The sequence below is a fragment of the Mya arenaria genome, chromosome 7 (assembly GCF_026914265.1).
Source record: "Mya arenaria isolate MELC-2E11 chromosome 7, ASM2691426v1".
Lineage (NCBI taxonomy): Eukaryota > Metazoa > Mollusca > Bivalvia > Myida > Myidae > Mya > Mya arenaria.
The window spans coordinates 64646809-64665041 of record NC_069128.1 but is presented as its reverse complement, the minus strand read 5'-3'; the positions used below and the strand labels follow the sequence as shown (position 1 = coordinate 64665041).

The following is an 18233-nucleotide window of genomic DNA, read 5'->3' as shown; positions in this document are numbered from 1 at the left end:
CAGTATTTCCACAGATTTAATAACATTTAAAACATCTCGTCTTTAATCGTAGCGTGGGTGCTTTGGACTGTATATATAAAAATATTCCTACACAGTATGCAGAGAAATAGAATCAGATATTGACTTATTTTATTAAGGTGAGGATATGAAGGACCCCATGAATGTTGACTTAAAGTGTTGGGGAATGACAAACTACATGGGACTCGCTCACCACACTTCCTGAGATAAGGACCTGCATGTTGCACCCGACTTGTTACCTCTATGTGCCGAACATCTGTGTCATTTCAGAATCCCCTCTTAGAGATAAGGACCTGCGTTTTGCACCTCTTAGAGATAAGGAAATTGCGTGTTGCACCTGACTTGTCACCTCTATGTGCCGAACAACTGTGCCATTTCAGACTCCCCTCTTAGAGATAAAGACCTGCGTGTTGCACCTGACTTGTCACCCCTGTGCCGAACATCTGTGCCATTTCAGACTCCCCTATTAGAGATAAGGACCTGCGTTTTGCACCTCTAAGTGATAAGGACCTGTGTGTTGCATCGGACTTGTCACCTATATGTGCCGAACATCTGTGCCATTTCAGAATCCCCTCTTAGAGATAAGGACCTGGGTGTTGCACCTGACTTGTCACCTCTATGTGCCGAGCATCTGTGCTGGTTTAGAACCCCCTCTTACTTGATAAAGTCTTAGGTTATGGATGGATGGAGTCAGACAGAGCATTTGGAATATGCTCACCTTTGGGGAGATAAAAAGACAGATTTTGTAAATGTTTCGCACTTTATTAGCAAATAAAATCATGAATTCACAAATACTTATTTGCTAGCACAAGACAGGAATGTAAATACCCAAACAATTATTTCAAACTTCAGAAATAAATAACATATTCAGATCTTAAAGTAAATCTAAAAAATACAAAAATCACACAAAAGCTTAGACTTCAGTGTTTTTGTATAAACAAATTTATAAAAGTATTTCAGGGCCACTGTTAAAATATTATATAATAATTTAAAATGTTATATACATTATTTACATAAAAAGGATTCTCACCCCGGAGGAACGGTAAATTTATAATATACAACGGCTGGTGAATTATTAAAGCAACATATAAACAAACTCCCAGAAGCCCTTCTTCCCATAAATGTATGGGGTTTAATGCTTGAAAAATAAAAAAGGAATTAATTGTGAATGCTTGTGCTATTCTACAGGGGTGGCTCCGTTCAGTATGACTATTTTTCCCACCCCGGGATAGAGAAAAGAACGAGTTCGCCGGGTGCCATGATTTAGGCTACTTGAATACTCTCCATTGAAGGAGATACCATGTGGGAGGAAAGTGTCACGTGACAAATTCACTCAATGGCGGAGGATTAAACAGACGGACTATCGAAGGGTAATTTTACCGTTAAATTCACAATGATTGTTAAATAAAACACACACCACTAGTAGTATTTATATGGGTCAGAGTGTGCACAATTATATGACTACGATATATACTACTGATCGATAGGTATTTCTCACGATCGAGAGTATAAACAAACTTGATCAATGAAAATCACGTGACCGTTGGAATGTGTTTCCCACGGTGAATACTATAAAGATTATAGTAAGCAAAATTGTAAGGCTACTATTTAAGCTTTTAAAATTTGGTTGTGGTTGGTCAAAGTTTTGTTACTAATTTCCAACCTGTATAATTTGTTACTAAGAATATTTGGCTAGGCCTTGTATTATTCACTTAGTTTTTCAATTTATGATAGATAATTAAATGTTATTTTTGCTAGGAGTCTTGGGGTACTGAATGGAACCTTCCCGACACCTGACCTGGGTAGGATAAAGCTGCCGGTAAAAGGGGTAACATTAATAATTAAATAAGATAAAATATAAATTAAAAATGTAAATAATAGCTTAGATTATATATATATATGATGTTCAAAAATGAACAACATATTAAATTAGACTGTTCCTGACAGTATTTAATAGAGAATGCTAAATCCAGTTATGGGGCAATTAATTAAAAGTGCCGACAGCTTCCAGACAACCGACCTTTATAAATAAAAATAAAAATATAATTAAAAATATTGTAACATTTTGTATATTATGATATACAACACATTGTATATTATGTCTAAATTTTGTCGGTTATCTGGCAGTCAACCAGGAATTTGGCAAGTGACCTGAAGACAGACCTCTGGGCAGCCTTGCTGGGGTTTAGAATATTGTTTATATTATAATCCAAACCAGAAAAAGTTAGGGCTGCCCTAAGTTCTGCCCTCTGTCCCCTGTAAGTGTCACAGTGTAACAGAATGTGGGAAGTGTCACAGGTCACTCCACACCGAGCACAGTTCGGATCACTTTTGAGAATATATTTCCCAGCACTTCCTGGGAGAAGTGATGTGCCCAGTCTCAGCCTCGTTATGCATTTATCAATTCTAAAGAAATTAGAATATTTATTTGGAGGCTGGAGACTCACAGAGGTCCTATCAAATGTATTAATGTATGTTTTAGGTGTCCTCGCCGACCGCCATTCATTTATGACGTGCCGGCGGGCTAGTGAATAGACCTCTGTGGGTGCAAGAGGGACCGGATCATTCACCTCCACACGCCTGAGGCCCTCCTTTGCAAGCCCGTCAACCACTTCATTCCCCTTCAGGCCGACATGAGCTGGGACCCATACCATGGTAACCTTTAAGTTTTTCTCCAGACACTTATCATTTTGTTCCAAAATGTCTTTTATCAAATCAGGTCTGGAGCTGCTACCTCTGTTTTGTATAGACTGCAATGATGATAGCGAGTCTGAGAGGATAGCAGTATGTATGGGCTTGTTACTGATAACCCAGTCCAGTGCATCTTTAATTGCCAAAAGTTCAGCCGAAAATATGGAGAGATGGTTGCTGAGTCTTTTAATATTTTTGATATTTTTGGATGGAATATAAAAGGCACATGCAACTATGCCAGTTTCTGGGTTTTTAGATCCATCTGTGTAAATTTTTAAATGCTCAGCATAATTTTGATCAATATAAGAGAGAGTTTCAGGGGTGGTTTTAAACACAAATTTAATTTGCAGTAGTTATGTCCGTTTGTAAACAAGTTTGAGAACAGAATGACTAAAACTTTGCTGAAACATTACCAATCATTCCAGTCTTGATTTATTGAGTAATGAAAATTATTTAAATTACAAAAGAAGTTGTCAAAATATAATTTTCACAACACTTCCTTTTCTCATTGACACACTTTTTCAAAGCCTTAAAAGTCTTTTAAGTTACCGACATGATGAATAAACAGTAATTAACAACAATTTTAATGTCACTATGTGTAATTATAAGTTGTTTGCAACGCAAACACGCATGCATGCAAATTATAACAAATTAAACAAACAAACAACAAAATGGTAAAACATTTCTTTAAGGAACAATTAGCATCTTTTATTTCCGAAATTAAACTTACCTTATTGGAAATACACACTTTTGTATCTGGTCAATACTACCAATACGTTTTTTAAAATGTAATATCAATAAAATCAATTTATTCCTTCCTTTTGTAGCACTAAGAATGATTTTTTTTTAAAAAGCTGCGTTTTTCCTCTATATATATATATTGGCTGCGTTGCTGTGTTTTATACCCTAAAAATGTGTATAAAAATCTTGCAGCCTGCGTTAATCGCTGCGTTTCATACCGCCCGCCCCCAGGTATTGGTTATACTGGGGATAGCAGGGGAAATGGGCCATGTTTTTACCTTCGAGGTGGACCAGCAGTGCCGAGTGAATGCGGTGGAATTGTTTTTGCGCTGAAAACCGGGAATGGGCCTAACCTAGGATATCCCCAGGGTCAGGGGGCATTTGGGGGCTTTTACCAGCAGTTTGTCTGTGCTGAGTGGGAATTTTACCTGGGATTGGCTGGACCGAAAGTCAAAGTCCCCGCTATTAGCAGGACCTGGGGGGCCTATGCTGCAATTGACTGTTGTATTACTTGGATTATTTTCTTAACTTTACGACACACCCCTCTACAGTATATTATGGTCAAGTTAAGTAATATTTATTTACAGGAATTGGATAACTTAACAAGTAAAGTAAACTTTACTGAGCTTTTGAAACCGACATACATACTTATAAATCAAAATTGATATTTTAGGATCTACACTGAATAAACCCAAAATGTTAGTTTTGATTTGCTAAATTCGAATTGTATTTTTATCTATCCACACAGAATTTACAGTACCATCAGATAACAAATTTTCTAAATATTCTCTGTTTGCCAAATAGGGAAGACAGGTTAAAAGGTTGCTATCTGTGACCAAAAAAATACTGTTCAAAATTGCGAGTATCGATCATTTATCGTTCGTTCAGAACATGCAATGGCATAGTGGTTAGATAATCTGACAGTGGTGCTGGACGTCAGGAGTTCAAATATTGTCGTGAGTTCAATGTACCAAAAGAATACCTTTGGAATACACAATTATCTATAAAAAATGGCAGAGCAAAATGCTCATATTGAAGTAATAATGCCTTTGATCGAGCTTGGATAACTTGGTGATGAGGAAGCCTATGACACAGTAAGCGGTTCACACCCAGGGAAATTCTCAGATAGAACAGCGCTTCTGAACTTGTTTATTACATTTTTCATTTGTATTGAAACAGAGACAATTAAAGAAAAAACATTATTGCTGATCATCTGAAAACAAACCTTCTAACATTCAAATATTTAATTTGTAAGATGAACTAAGGTTTATATTGATTAGAGATTGCTTCAGTTGGATTTAAACTAACCACCAACAAAGATATATGCATTTAAATCACACAACATAAACAACTGCGCCACAGATCTTACCTGTATGTTTTGGGGTTTTAAAATTTAGCAGTTAAATAAAGATTAGCATACTGATAGGTCTGTTGCTTTAGTTGCTTAGTAAACATAATGTCAGTGATTTCATCACTATTACTATTAAAATATCAGTTTTCTTCTTCAAAGCTTCTCACATTTGCACCGTTTTTTACCATTCATCATAACATTGGGAAACAATTTTAATCAAAACTGAATCACAAAAGATAACAAACAAACACGGATGAAACATTTAAAAATACAATAGATTTCAGTTGGTTTCTATTTTCTTGTTCATTTTTGCTTGAAATTATTCTGATTGAATGTGATTATTGTTGCTTAAATTAGAACTTAACACTTTGTGAATATTTAAGGAATGCAAGGGTTCAGATTTCAGATTGCTCATTATTTCTGAAACACTAAATACTGTATTTGATTGTGTACGAGGGGTTATCAAGAATTACGTGGACTTCTTACATATTTTCGATATTTATCGTCTAAATCATTTATAAATTCATGAATATCTTGTACAAAGTGTTCTGCATAGACGATATGAATTTTAGGTCTGAAAATTTTATGAGTTTGGAAAATTACGGGTTTTAAAATAACAGTAACGCACGGCCGCGCACCGTCTAGAATCTACGTTTACAAACTTTTTATATATCTTTCACAACATGCTTTTCTTCCATGTTTATCTACGAAATTACGTCACATATTACGCTGACGTTATACTGACGTCATACTAATATACTGTTCAAATTTCTGATGCCATTTCCGTGTTTAAGGCGTTATTTTCTGAGTTGATTACAAGCACAGTCTGGAATACAATATGGCGTCATCACACTTTGTAGAAGCGCGAGCGGTAATAAGTTTTCGTTCCATTGGGGGGAAAAACAACACCGACTATGAAAATGATGGCCAAGATGAAAATGAAGCAACCTGTGTGTCGTTCATTAGTATTCAACTGGCATCAATGTTTTAGAGAAGGGCGAGATTCCATAGAAGACAATAAGGGAAGAGGACGGAAGAAGACGAGGGGCACGACGTTAGTGACGTCGGTGAAGAACACCATCAAAGGGGATCGCCGTTTGACAGTCGTGATGTGACATGCGTCGTCGGGGTGGGGTACGGAAGTGTGCAAAGGATTTTAACGGATGATTTAGGCATACGTATGGTTTGTGCAAGATGGGTCCCTGGATTGTTAGACTTGGAGACCGTCGCGCGTCTGCCATAATCGTCAGATCTGGCGCCAATGGATTGTGCCAGTATTCCCAGAAATCAAGAGTCAGCTTAAAGGACATCGTTTTAATTTATTCCATCAACTGCAAGTTAATGTGCATATTAAGATATCCACGTTTTCTATAGAGTGGTATTCGAATAACTATACGCAGTGGATTACGCGCCATGAAAAGTGTGTCACTGTTGGTGGGAAATACTTCGAAAAAATGTGACGCTTTATAAGTGCAACGTCACTAACGTCATTGGACTGCGCCGGTCGGGTTTAACCATATGTCATTAATGCATGTAATTCAGCAAATAAATTATGTTTTGTTCTGAAAATCTCAGGAATTGTACCAAATATGTTTTATGTATTGTATGTGACTTTTCTATGTTCTATGTGCAACGTATTTGAATTATTAAAAAAGTCCACGTAATTCTGGATCAACCCTCACTTTCTTGTTAAGCATTCATCCAAATCATTTGGGTAAATATTGGCAGAAAAACTGCTTTGGGATTTATACTGGTCATCAAACCTGGCACTGACAAAAACATAAGACGTGTTTAATAAATGTGCGGGAAAGAGATATAAAGGTGTCGGCCCACAAAGAAATGCTTGCGGGTCGCTGTACCCCTTCAAGTAGTTCTTGAAAAAAATGATTATCTCAGGTAGCATTTGATTATTAGACGGCGCCCTAGTGGGCGCCGACTATATTTCATATTACTTTGGAAATATTCCAACTTAAGGACTAGTTTATAAACTGCAGAACAATGCTTTCAATAGTTTCCATGTTGCATGATAAAATATGAAGTTTAGTTTGTTTTATAAAAGTTTACACTTTAATTGATAATGAAACCTTAAATTATAACAGCCCTGCTTATCATTTTGAAAATTTTGATTTTAAATACCAACTTACTCATAACAACTCGGCCATCTCCGAGAAAGATACAGGCTGAGGTGTTCCGATAGATATCAAATAGATGATGGTTACACGGTACTATTAAAATATCCTTAATGTTTGTAAACCTCCTACGCAGTAATCTCCATTGGTGACAGCAAAAATGCAGAGTTTTGAAAAATTAATCTTGAGCTTAAAGTTAATTGTTTGTTTTGAAAATGTCATTTGAAGGAATGAACTCCAGTTAATTCCCCATTGATGTATAGTGTTTTTATCCCCGTTCTATACACTCATAATGAGTGAAATGTGTTACAAAAACTTAAACAAAATATAAAGCAAGGTATTAACATAACATGCCGGTACAAATAAAAGGTGAATTTCATGCTATTGAAATCTATGTATTAGACCATTGACTCTATTTCATCCGAAGAAACGCATGTATATTTTAAAAATACGCCTCCGACACTAGGGAACATTCGTTGTATAAAACAAGAGAAACGAAAATTATACACAACATGACAGTGGTAGCAAAAAGGTTTATTTTTTATTTTTTTAAAAAATCGAACATTCGAATATTGATTTTGACATTCGAATACTAAACGTTCGATCGAACATTCGTTTGCATCCCTAATATTTTTGTTATAATTTAGTTTTAACCGGAGGATTAGCTTGGAAAAAACCAGAATATCTTTAATTCCGGGCTTAAACTATTGTAACAATATTATTAACCAAAATGTCCTTCGAGCATATGTACACCCAACATAAAACAAAATATTATCATTGAAATATGGTTATTTGCATGCAAGTTTTTCTTCTAATTTCATTGCGCCGACATGATGCTATGCATCAACTTTTTTCTTGTGTGTACATTGTATTCTTGTGTGTATTTTCAAGTTTACACATGATTTATATTATATTTAATACAGTGATGTGGTTTTGAATGATATTTTGCAGGACGTCTTTCTTGGGTGGATGGATTCAGAGATGACCCCAGAGATGCGGCCATGACTGTGGCACATGTACGTTATAGATAGTGACTGTAAAGAAATGTTGATAGTAGAAAAACAAATCTTGATATGGTTTTGTGGTGTTAAGTTAACTGACAATTAAGTGTTCATAATTTGTCGGAAAAAAGTGTCAAAGCTGAAATATATTCTGCAAATTCAAAATAAAGTGGTGAGCTGGAGTGATATTACATATATATATAACAAGAAGGACAATTTTGTTATGGACCGTGACCTAGAAGTGAAAACCAGACTTTGGAATAACACAGCTTATATGCAGTGTACAGTAATGAAATTTCACACAAAAGTTTCTGAGGGTATAGGCACCTAGTTTCTAAAAGAATTTTACCATGGTTCGTATAATTTTAGTTCTATTTAAATTTTAAAATTTTGACAATTTTTTTTTAAAGATTTGCCTGCCCCTGTCTGAACACTTAAATTCTTGGTCTTTGGACTATTGTCTGCATCTTCAAAACCTGACTTTTTGGAACAGGACACATTTTTCTGATATTTTATCCAGTTTGACTGCAATATAAGTTGTATTTATCAATAATTCAGGTAAAAAATGACATTATTACCATTTAATACCGGGAAGTTATTTGTTAATTTGTTTTATTTAAATCATGGATAGGTTTATTAAAGAGTGTCATGAACAGCTGGAACTTTTCAGTACACAACATGCAAATTAAGAATGAACTGTGTGTGCCGGCTTTGTGAACAAAAACACAAGGCGGCTATGGTAAGTTGCGTCAAGGTTTCTTTGGGACGCCCCTCCTCGGACACGCAATGCAATTTGTGTTTCGCTGATCATCCATTTGGGGATTTAGATATTTTACCCCAGCCAACAGGCTGAATGTTTAATTTTACTCAATACTAGGCTTTGTTTTAGTGCGAACATCAACATGTTTTTCTAATTGCAGTTGCCGCTTGGGACAATAAAGTCAAGTCAGCAACTGTCTACCAGATGGCAAGATTCATCTCTTCCAAAGGATGTCATACCTTTCCAGGTGGGTGTGCATTGATTGATTAATTGACTGATTGCTTGCTTGCTTGCTTGATTGATTGATTGATTGATTGATTGATTGATTGATTGATTGATTAAGTGTGAGTTTGTGTAAGTGAATAAGTGTGAGACTATAACTCAATGACTGTTGGGCTGTAAAGGTGTGTGAGTGTGTGCATGCTTCACATATTCTCTATCCTGGTTGGCATACAGGACCGTCATCAGACATTCTGCCATGAATGAGTTTAAAGCCATTTCTTATTTACTATATTGATGTTTGATTAAATTTACACCGCCGTGTTACTGAGTAACACTTTGAAATTGGGCCTAAATCATCAAGCTAGAGCTTGGCATAATTTTTTACAAACTTCTGCGAGATTTCTGCCCTTGAAAATATTTTCTCGCAGCCCGCCTCAAAGTTACACTTCGTTCAGTATTTGAAAGCTTTCTGATACACTTTTTGTTTATTTGAGATCTTAATGTGCTAATTCTAAGTAACTAGGTGCTCAAAGTAACTAGATGCTCTTGGTGTTCACTGGGTGACAAAGTCTACCCAGTATTGGTTGTTTCTTTTTTCTGAAAAGATATTTCTTGTGAATTGCCCAGTTGCAGTGGTTTTGACGCCACAGAACCAGCACAGCTCCATGACAGATATACATGTTTCGTCATTTATGTCAGTACTGCTGTAATGGAGGCCGCACAATTTCTGTGTGGAAATGTCATCTGATACACTCATAACGGCGTATTTCTAGCATAGCTTCCATAAGTGCATGGCCATTCTCTGTCATTTTCAGATACACTGTGTTGTGTGTGGATAAGAAATCCAGAGTGGTACCACAAGTCACCTAAGCCACCATTCCCCTAACAGACGCAAGGCTCATGGGGACAGTCCCTGCAGTTTACAGCAAAGCTCTCAATTGTAGCCCTACTAACTTTAGGTAAGCGATAAATCTGGGCTTCAAGATATCTCCGTACTCGCTTTAAGTTTATACTTGATTTGAGATGTTCTATAAGCCACATACATGTTCACTACTTATGACGGATAAGAACTTTCGCAAATTGATTATAAATGCGTTTTCCCAGATTTACACCCACCTCTTGCCGAGGGCGTAGCTTGGGTGCCACGGGCCGGTTTTCCAGCCGTGTGGAATCAACATCTCCAGCTGAACTGGGGCCGGGAATTATATAAGACTCCTCAGCAGCACGGTGAGCTTTTGCGTATTTATTTCCAGGCTGGTATATCCGGCCAGACTTCCTGCATTTAAGCTTTCCTTTCATCATTTTTTAAATAACGTACCTCAAGTCTTTCAATGAAATCACAACTGTAACACCTTTGGAGACTAGATACAAATTAAGGAACCATTATGTGTAGAAAGCCTTTTGGGTGATTTAAAATCAGATAAGTAAACAGGATTCTCATGGTTTATAAGAGGCCTTGTGGACCTTTCATTCTTTACTTGGGCAAGAGCAGATTAAGTATGTAAGAAGGGGGGATACAGATGTGATAGTAAACAGTGTTTTTTAGGTATATTTGTTTTTATTTTATCACCGTTTTGAAGGTTATGATTATATATCTACAAATTAAAGTAAAAATAGTTCAATAATCATAACTTTTTTTCATTTTCATTTTTTCATGATTCAAATGGATTGTTATTCCCCCACAAACGAAGTTTGAGGGATTATATAGGAGTGAGCTTGTCGGTCGGTCTGTTGTTGGTCGGTCTGTCGGTTTTCATGGTTTCCGGACGATAACTCATGAAAGTCTAGACATATTTGAAAAATTTTGGTTCACAGGTGTAACATCAGAAGATACAGGTCAAGTTCGATATAAGGGCTGGTGGGGCCAAGGTCATGGTCACTGTTACTAAAAATAGAAAAAACGGTTTCCGGACGATAACTCATGAAAGGCTTGAAAGATTTATACAATTTTTGGTACACAGGTGTAACATCAGAAGATACAGGTCAAGTTCGATATTGGGGCTGGTGGGGCCAAAGTCAAGGTCACTGTTACTAAAAATAGAAAAACGGTTTCCGGACGATAACTCATTAAAAGCTAGACAGATTTGAACAATTTTTGGTACACAGGTGTAACATCAGAAGATACAGTTTGGTACACAAGTGTAACATCAGAAGATATAGGTCAAGTTCGATATTGGGGCTGGTGGGGCCAAGGTCAAGGTCACTGTTACTAAAATAGAAAAATGGTTTCCGGACGATAACTCATGAAAGGCTTGACAGATTTGAACAATCTTTGGTACACAGGTGTAACATCAGAAGATACAGGTCAAGTTCGATATTGGGGCTGGTGGGGCCAAAGTCAAGGTCACTGTTACTAAAAATAGAAAAAACGGTTTCCGGACGATAAATCATGAAAGGCTTGACAGATTTGAACAATTTTTGGTACACAGGTGTAACATCAGAAGATATAGGTCAAGTTCGATATTGCGGCAGGTGGGGCCAAGGTCAAGGTCACTGTTACTAAAAAAGAAAAACGGTTTCCGGACGATAACTCATGAAAAGCTTGACAGATTTGAACAATTTTTGGTACACAGGTGTAACATCAGAAGATACAGGTCAAGTTCGATATTGGGGCTGGTGGGGCCAAGCTCAAGGTCATTGTTACTAAAAAAGAAAAACGGTTTCCGGACGATAACTCATGAAAGGCTTGACAGATTTGAACAATTTTGGTACACAGGTGTAACATCAGAAGATACAGGTCAAGTTCGATATTGGGGCTGGTGGGGCCAAGGTCAAGGTCACTGTTACTAAAAATAGAAAAACGGTTTCCGGACGATAACTCATGAAAGGCTAGTTTTTCTTGTCAGCAGTGTAACTTCTAAATTACTCAACAGATTTAAATAAAACAATACATGCATGATAAAGAAGATGCAGTGTGCAGTAACCTTGGAGTTATGGCCTCTTTTCAAAGGAATGGTTTGCCATTCCTGTGTCCAGGCGTCATTTGGTGGTATTCGTCACTCCTGTGACAGCTCTAGTTTTTCTTGAGTTACACAGTATGTAAGGAGGATTTAGTGTGTACACAACTCCTCATTTATTTTCATATGTTGTTTGCAGACTTTATGTCAGAACAGAAATTTCCTGTTTATTAGCTCGACTATTCGAAGAATAGGTGGGCTATACTACTCGCCCCAGCGTCGGCGTCCGGTTAAAGTTTAGGGCAAGTTGGGATTTTCACTTATAAGTCCAATACCATACATTCAATTGACTTAATATTTCACACAGTTGTTCAGGGCCATCACATGATGAGGTTAGATAACTCCATATTATTCTTTGCACAGATAATGGCCGCTGATTGACTATGGAACTTGGGTTAAAGTTTTAGGGCAAGTTGGAATATTTATTAATAACTTCTATATCCTTTGTTCAATTGACTTAATACTTCACACAGTTGTTCAGGACCATCCCACAATGAGGTTACATAACTCAATATTATCCTAAATACAAGTTATGGCCCCTGATTGACTCAGGTTCTATACCATTCATTTAATGCACTTAATAAAATTCAAAATTATTTACGACCATCTAACAACAAGAAACATAACTCTGTTTTAAGCCTAAATACAAATTATGATATTTTTTTTTAATTTCCTTTGAAAGGCATATTTGTATATTCTTAACCAAATTTTTATAATAGGAAATCAAGTTATTTGAATGACTTGCGTCATTGTTTGGGCGGGCTGGTGGGAGGGCAGCATCAAAGTCACCTTATGTATAGAATAATTTTAGTTAGGTTTGACATAAAGAGACCAAACCTGGTATTATTACATTGTTATTGTATTCTGAGTCAAAGCGGCGTAGTCGAGCGCGCTGTCTTACGACGGCTCTTGTTATTTATACATGTAACATAGATGTGTACAAGACTAACATTAGGAACATGACATAAAAGATATCACTATGATTTTTTTTTTTTCAAAAAAAGATATTTTTACCGTTAAAGTTAGTAAGAAATGTCTTCTGCTCATCTTAATATGACATTATTACATGGAATGATGTTAATTTCCCAAGACACATTTCCACATGGCGCAGCTCATTTATATATTTTGGTGATGGACTGTTTAGAATGGGTCAGTTTTAACTGAACAGAATGTTTTAATCGCCATTTTACAGAGTGCGAGCCAGTCCTGGCCATTCTTTACATTGTTGAGGACAGTCCTGCCAACATAACAGTTCGTTCAATGACAAGTAAAACAAACTTGTCTCGTTTGCATTTTTGATTGCTAACAGAATTTTGTGAGCACAGTTTGAGATTATTTAAATTAATTATACCTGACATCTATTCAACATATACCGGTATTAAAAACTCCAGGACAATATTTTCAACTATCACTTAACATTATCACCCACTGCCAGATTATATAATTTTATATGATGATAACTCCTTTCTTCACAATTGTTGTTAAATATATAATGTTTAAACTAACAATAAAATGGAAATTATGCTCTTTAAATCCAGAACCATTATTAACTGTCAGATGCTACTGGTAAATGAACTGGTCTTGATGTACTTTTTGTGAGATAATAACTATTTGCATATTACCCCGGTACTACTATTGTACATTCAATAGAACATCGTCTTGTTTGTATGGTTAAATGGCTTTATTATGTTCCCCCAGTGTAAGACTACCAGTGATATATCGAGATTTATCAGTGTAATAACATCCTTGCGCTATATGATAATCCTGTTAGTAGTATACCAGGATTCTTGATCATAAGCCATTCACATAACATCCTAATAGGACAGAACAGTTAATGTAAATCATTTCGAGAAATTATGACATAGTGATGCCTTTCTTGTTTAAATTCATTTTTGTATTTTAAGGTAAAGAACGGATCGATGATTTCCTGGATATGGACAAGACCAACTACCTGCAGGGATTAAGCAGAATAGAGCAGTATTGAAAAACAAGAACAAAACTTTTTAATGAAAACAAAACACTTTCGTTAGAAAGCACAGAAGAAAAAAGCAGCAATGACGATACACTGAAGTGATTGGAGTTTCACCACAATAAGATACCATAAAGAAAGTCAACAAGTCGGTCAGTTTTGCAGGTGGTCTGCAAAAGTGCAAAAAATTGTGACGCAAACCAAAATACTTAGACTAAAGTTTTCAAGAAACTGTACTGTCTTTGAACTTTAAACATATGTTCGCATGAAGTGAAGATGTATTTGACATAGTTATGATATGGAGCAGTCCAATATTTGTTAGAGGGGGAAAAGGATTTGTAAAAGTTTCAAGATGCAAACAAATAATCATTCTCAAGACAATAAGGAATTATAAATATTTAAAAGATACATACTGTGGAAGAACTTTTTATACATACTTATTCACATTATTTAAGAAAATTTGGACTCAGTTTGATCTGTACCTAGCAAGCTATAATATGCAAATATGGTATCTTTATTATTCATATAAATTTATTCTGATGCCTTGATTAACAGGTGTGAAATAAATAGCACAGCAGCTACCTAGTTGTTTGACTGACCACTGTGCACACACTGTGATATATAGCCATAGATATTAAAGTAACCATTAAAGCTGCACTCTCACAAATTGACAGTTTTGACCTTTTGTTATTTGTTTTGTCTCAGAGTCTATATAATCATATAATGATAACACAATTTAATAGTTCTTTCCAGGATTAGTGTGTCACTTTGTATGTAAATACACATGGATATTTGCTCAGTAACCACAACATTATGTCATTCTTGTTGTATTTATCAAAAGCTAATGTAGCTTTAAAATGTGTGTACAATGTTCCACCATTCTGTCAACTGCATGCTGCATTGTTGCTACTGTTACAGTGAACTTTTTATAAAAATTGAGATTGATTTTCAAAGAGACAATACATAAATCAGTCAACAATTCATTAAATGGAGATTTTTTGCATTGATGTGATATTGTTGCACACAGATCTAGAATATTGGAGCCTTAGGCCATAATAATACAAAAACCTTGTCATATGTACACAACCATCATTCAATACAATTATTTAAAGAGATTTGGTAACACGAGAGCTTAATTATAACATTGTGTCAAAGTTTGTGAATGTGTGTTCTTTGGATGTTCAGTAAATATTTATAAATAAATTCCGGTGTTTATTCTTTTCTAAAACCTAAATAGGTTTTCAACTGGTATGGACAGGCATAGGATAGCATAGTATGAACAGAGACACCAGTATTTTCCATAACCCTCAGTTTTACTTAATGTTTATAAACATACTATGATACAATGGAACATGTAGCATGAAACAGCATTAGAACTAAATGAACGAGTGAACTGTACAAATACAATTTCACTATAAGAACAAAAAGTTACTGCCTGGAAAGTTTGATTTTTTTAACAATACAATGTAAGTTTATATCAGTTATTTTATCCCCACCAAAGGCAGATGGATATTCTTTCAATGTTGTCTGTCCGCCCCTCCTTCCCCCTGTTCGTCCGCCAGTAACACTTTTTTTCTGTCCCGAGCCATAATTAGGTACTTGATAGTAAAAAATTGTTGAAACTTTGAATGAATATATATTTGATAAGGGTAATGATGTGTTAAGAGCTTTTACATTCCAGTAATGTATAGCAGATTCATGGCCATTTGGAACTTAATACTGGTGGGTCATATATCACTTTCCATAAGGTAATATACAGGAATGGGAATGATGCATGTCAAATGCCGTCAAAATCTATATAGTTATGTATAGTAGAGTTATGGCCCTTTGTTACTTTCAAATAACCATTTCTGCCTATATACAAAAACATGTCCAATCAATAATTGATGAACGGTCAGGCAAAGTGTCCTCAAACTTGGTCAGACAGACAGACAGAAAATTTATTCAAGTCTCACTTTTATTCGTTCATGGGATAAATACAGATAAAACATGCAATAATAATGTATAAAACCACTCCTCATGGAGTTATGAGAGACTATTTGCTCAATAAAAAAAACAATAAAATATATCAACTTTAAAACATGCAATATAACTTAAAAAAATCAGTAATAAAGATAAGGTGAGAATAATCATTATTGTACAAAACATGCAATAAAACATATTAACACTAATTACTTGTTATACAGATACTGACATCGGAGTTTTAGGATATCTTGACAGGTTTTGGCACTGTATTTAACAATAGTTTCATTTGAAAGAAGGAATGAAAGTTTTTCGTTATCCGATAATGAATTGAAATTATTATTAATATCAATAACTTTTAACAACAGTAAATGTCGTAGATTATTATATAAAGGACAATGTAATAAAACATGACATTCATCTATAGATGGGCTCTGAACATAGTATTCTGTTTTATATGTTTGCTTAAAAGTTCTGTATAGCCGCAGTTTGTTGCCTCCATTTATCTGTCGTATGCTTGTATTTACATTTATAAAATTACGCCATTGATGGTGAATTTGGTTAAGCATAGTTGTATGACACTTACCTATTAATCTAAAGTGTTCAGATCTACGAAATTTAACGTTTATATCCAAGTTATAGTCAGCTATATCTTTCACTTTATTCATTACTGTTTTTTATGTAATTAGTTTTATAAGCTAATCTGACCCAATGGGAAATGACAACTTTCCATTGTTTAACAAGAGGTGGGGTCCATCCAATGTCACCATTCACAGCGGCGTTTGGTGTATATTTTCCTACTCCAAGGAAGAAGCGACTGACTCTGTGCTGGACGGCATTAATGCAGGCGTATTCCCGTGTTCCCCATATCGCAGCACCGTAGCTGATGGTTGGCCAGACTACTGTGTCGTAAAGTTTCGTAAATTCGTTAAATGGCATGCCTCCCATTTAAATTTTGATATAATTAGTCCAAGGGATCGTGTAGCTGACAGGGCAACGTATTTTGCAGTGATGTAATAATCGAGAGTGTCGTTTAGTAGTAGTCCTAGGTAACTATATTTTTCTACGCATTCCAATTCATTTTTACTACATTTGAACTTAAACTGTGTTTTCTGTCTAGACGGATTTCTAAAGTGCATAACCTTGCTCTTCTCAATATTAATGGTCATGTCGTTTGTGCAACACCATCGCGATAGTATGTCTAGAAAATGTTGAAGATCGTTTTCATTTTCGGCAATTAACACTAAATCATCCGCATAAAATAGGTGACTTATTATCTTGCCGTTAGATAAAACACCTGTATTTGAATGCTCAAATAGTTCGCTGCAGTCATTTAAAAAATGTTGAACATTGTCGTGGAAACCAAACAGCCCTGTTTCAGGCCAGTGGACAGGTCAAACCAATCGGTTGTATAGTTGGTCACGCGCACGGCACATTTGACCGATTTGTAAAGCGACTTCAGAGCAGTCAACATTTTGCCGTGTATTCCGAAGTTCCCATCCAACTTAGCCCATAGCTTACTTCTATTAATCCGGTCATAGGCTTTGGAAAAGTCGACGTATGCAACAAAGGTATCCTTCTTTGTCTTTTTTCTAGCGTCGATTATACTAGTTAAAGTTGTTAACTGGTCGATCGTACTTCTGTTTTTCCGAAAACCATTTTGAGTGTCAGATACTGCATTGTTTAGTTCGCTCCATTTAGTAAGTCTATCATCAGAGCAATATACTTTGTAAATTGCCGGTGTCACTGTTATTCCACGGTAGTTAACTGGGTCACGTTTATCTGAGTCTTTCTTTTTCAAGATTGGTAGTTTGTTGATATTGACAAGTAGATGACCCCTATTGTTTTTTATGCCAAAAGGGTACTTTAGGATGTTTTTTTTCTCTATTTAATGTTCATCACTATGCCGAAATTTGATCCCCACTTGAAAATCATTTATACCAACGGGTCACAATTAAAACATATAACCCAATGAACAATGTTCTTTAATCATGAGCTAACTGCTTTTTGAGCGTTAACAGACAAATTCGTGTGCAGAGGAAACTTTTATTTTTTTAACAAGCACAAAGTTTGTATTTCGCATTTACAGTATTGTAATTCAATTGAAAGTTCTTTTTAACCATGATATATCAAATATTAAGTCACCATTAACAAGCAGATTGAGAGGGGGGCGCAGAGTTTCCTTTTTATGTCAATATAGGAGAAGAATATAATGAAATACGCACATAATGCATCATTTCCGACTACAAATTGTTAAAATTTTCTTGATTGAGTAACCCCAAATCCTCATGCAAACGGCCCTAAGTTACGCCTCCTCAAACGTCAAAACCTGTACCCGCCCCTGACCATTATACATGTTGTTGACCAAACTGTACACAGACCAAGTGACTGATACTAACTTGTATTTAAAGAACGAGATGGTCGGTAAAAGA

The 18233-nt window shown here is 35.7% G+C and overlaps 1 long non-coding RNA gene across 2 annotated transcripts; it reads left to right on the top strand.

Annotated features, from left to right (window-relative positions):
* The first annotated feature begins 1196 nt into the window (after positions 1–1196).
* LOC128239853 (uncharacterized) lies at positions 1197–15036 on the top strand. 2 transcript variants are annotated; one of them, XR_008261946.1, is made up of 8 exons: positions 1197–1388; positions 1777–1846; positions 2501–2673; positions 7882–7946; positions 8852–8938; positions 9729–9872; positions 10018–10140; positions 13775–15036. It is a non-coding gene; the product is annotated as an uncharacterized LOC128239853 (long non-coding RNA). The 2 variants fall into 2 exon arrangements; XR_008261945.1 differs by having other exon boundaries at positions 1198–1388; positions 1777–1837.
* The last annotated feature ends 3197 nt before the right edge of the window (positions 15037–18233 follow it).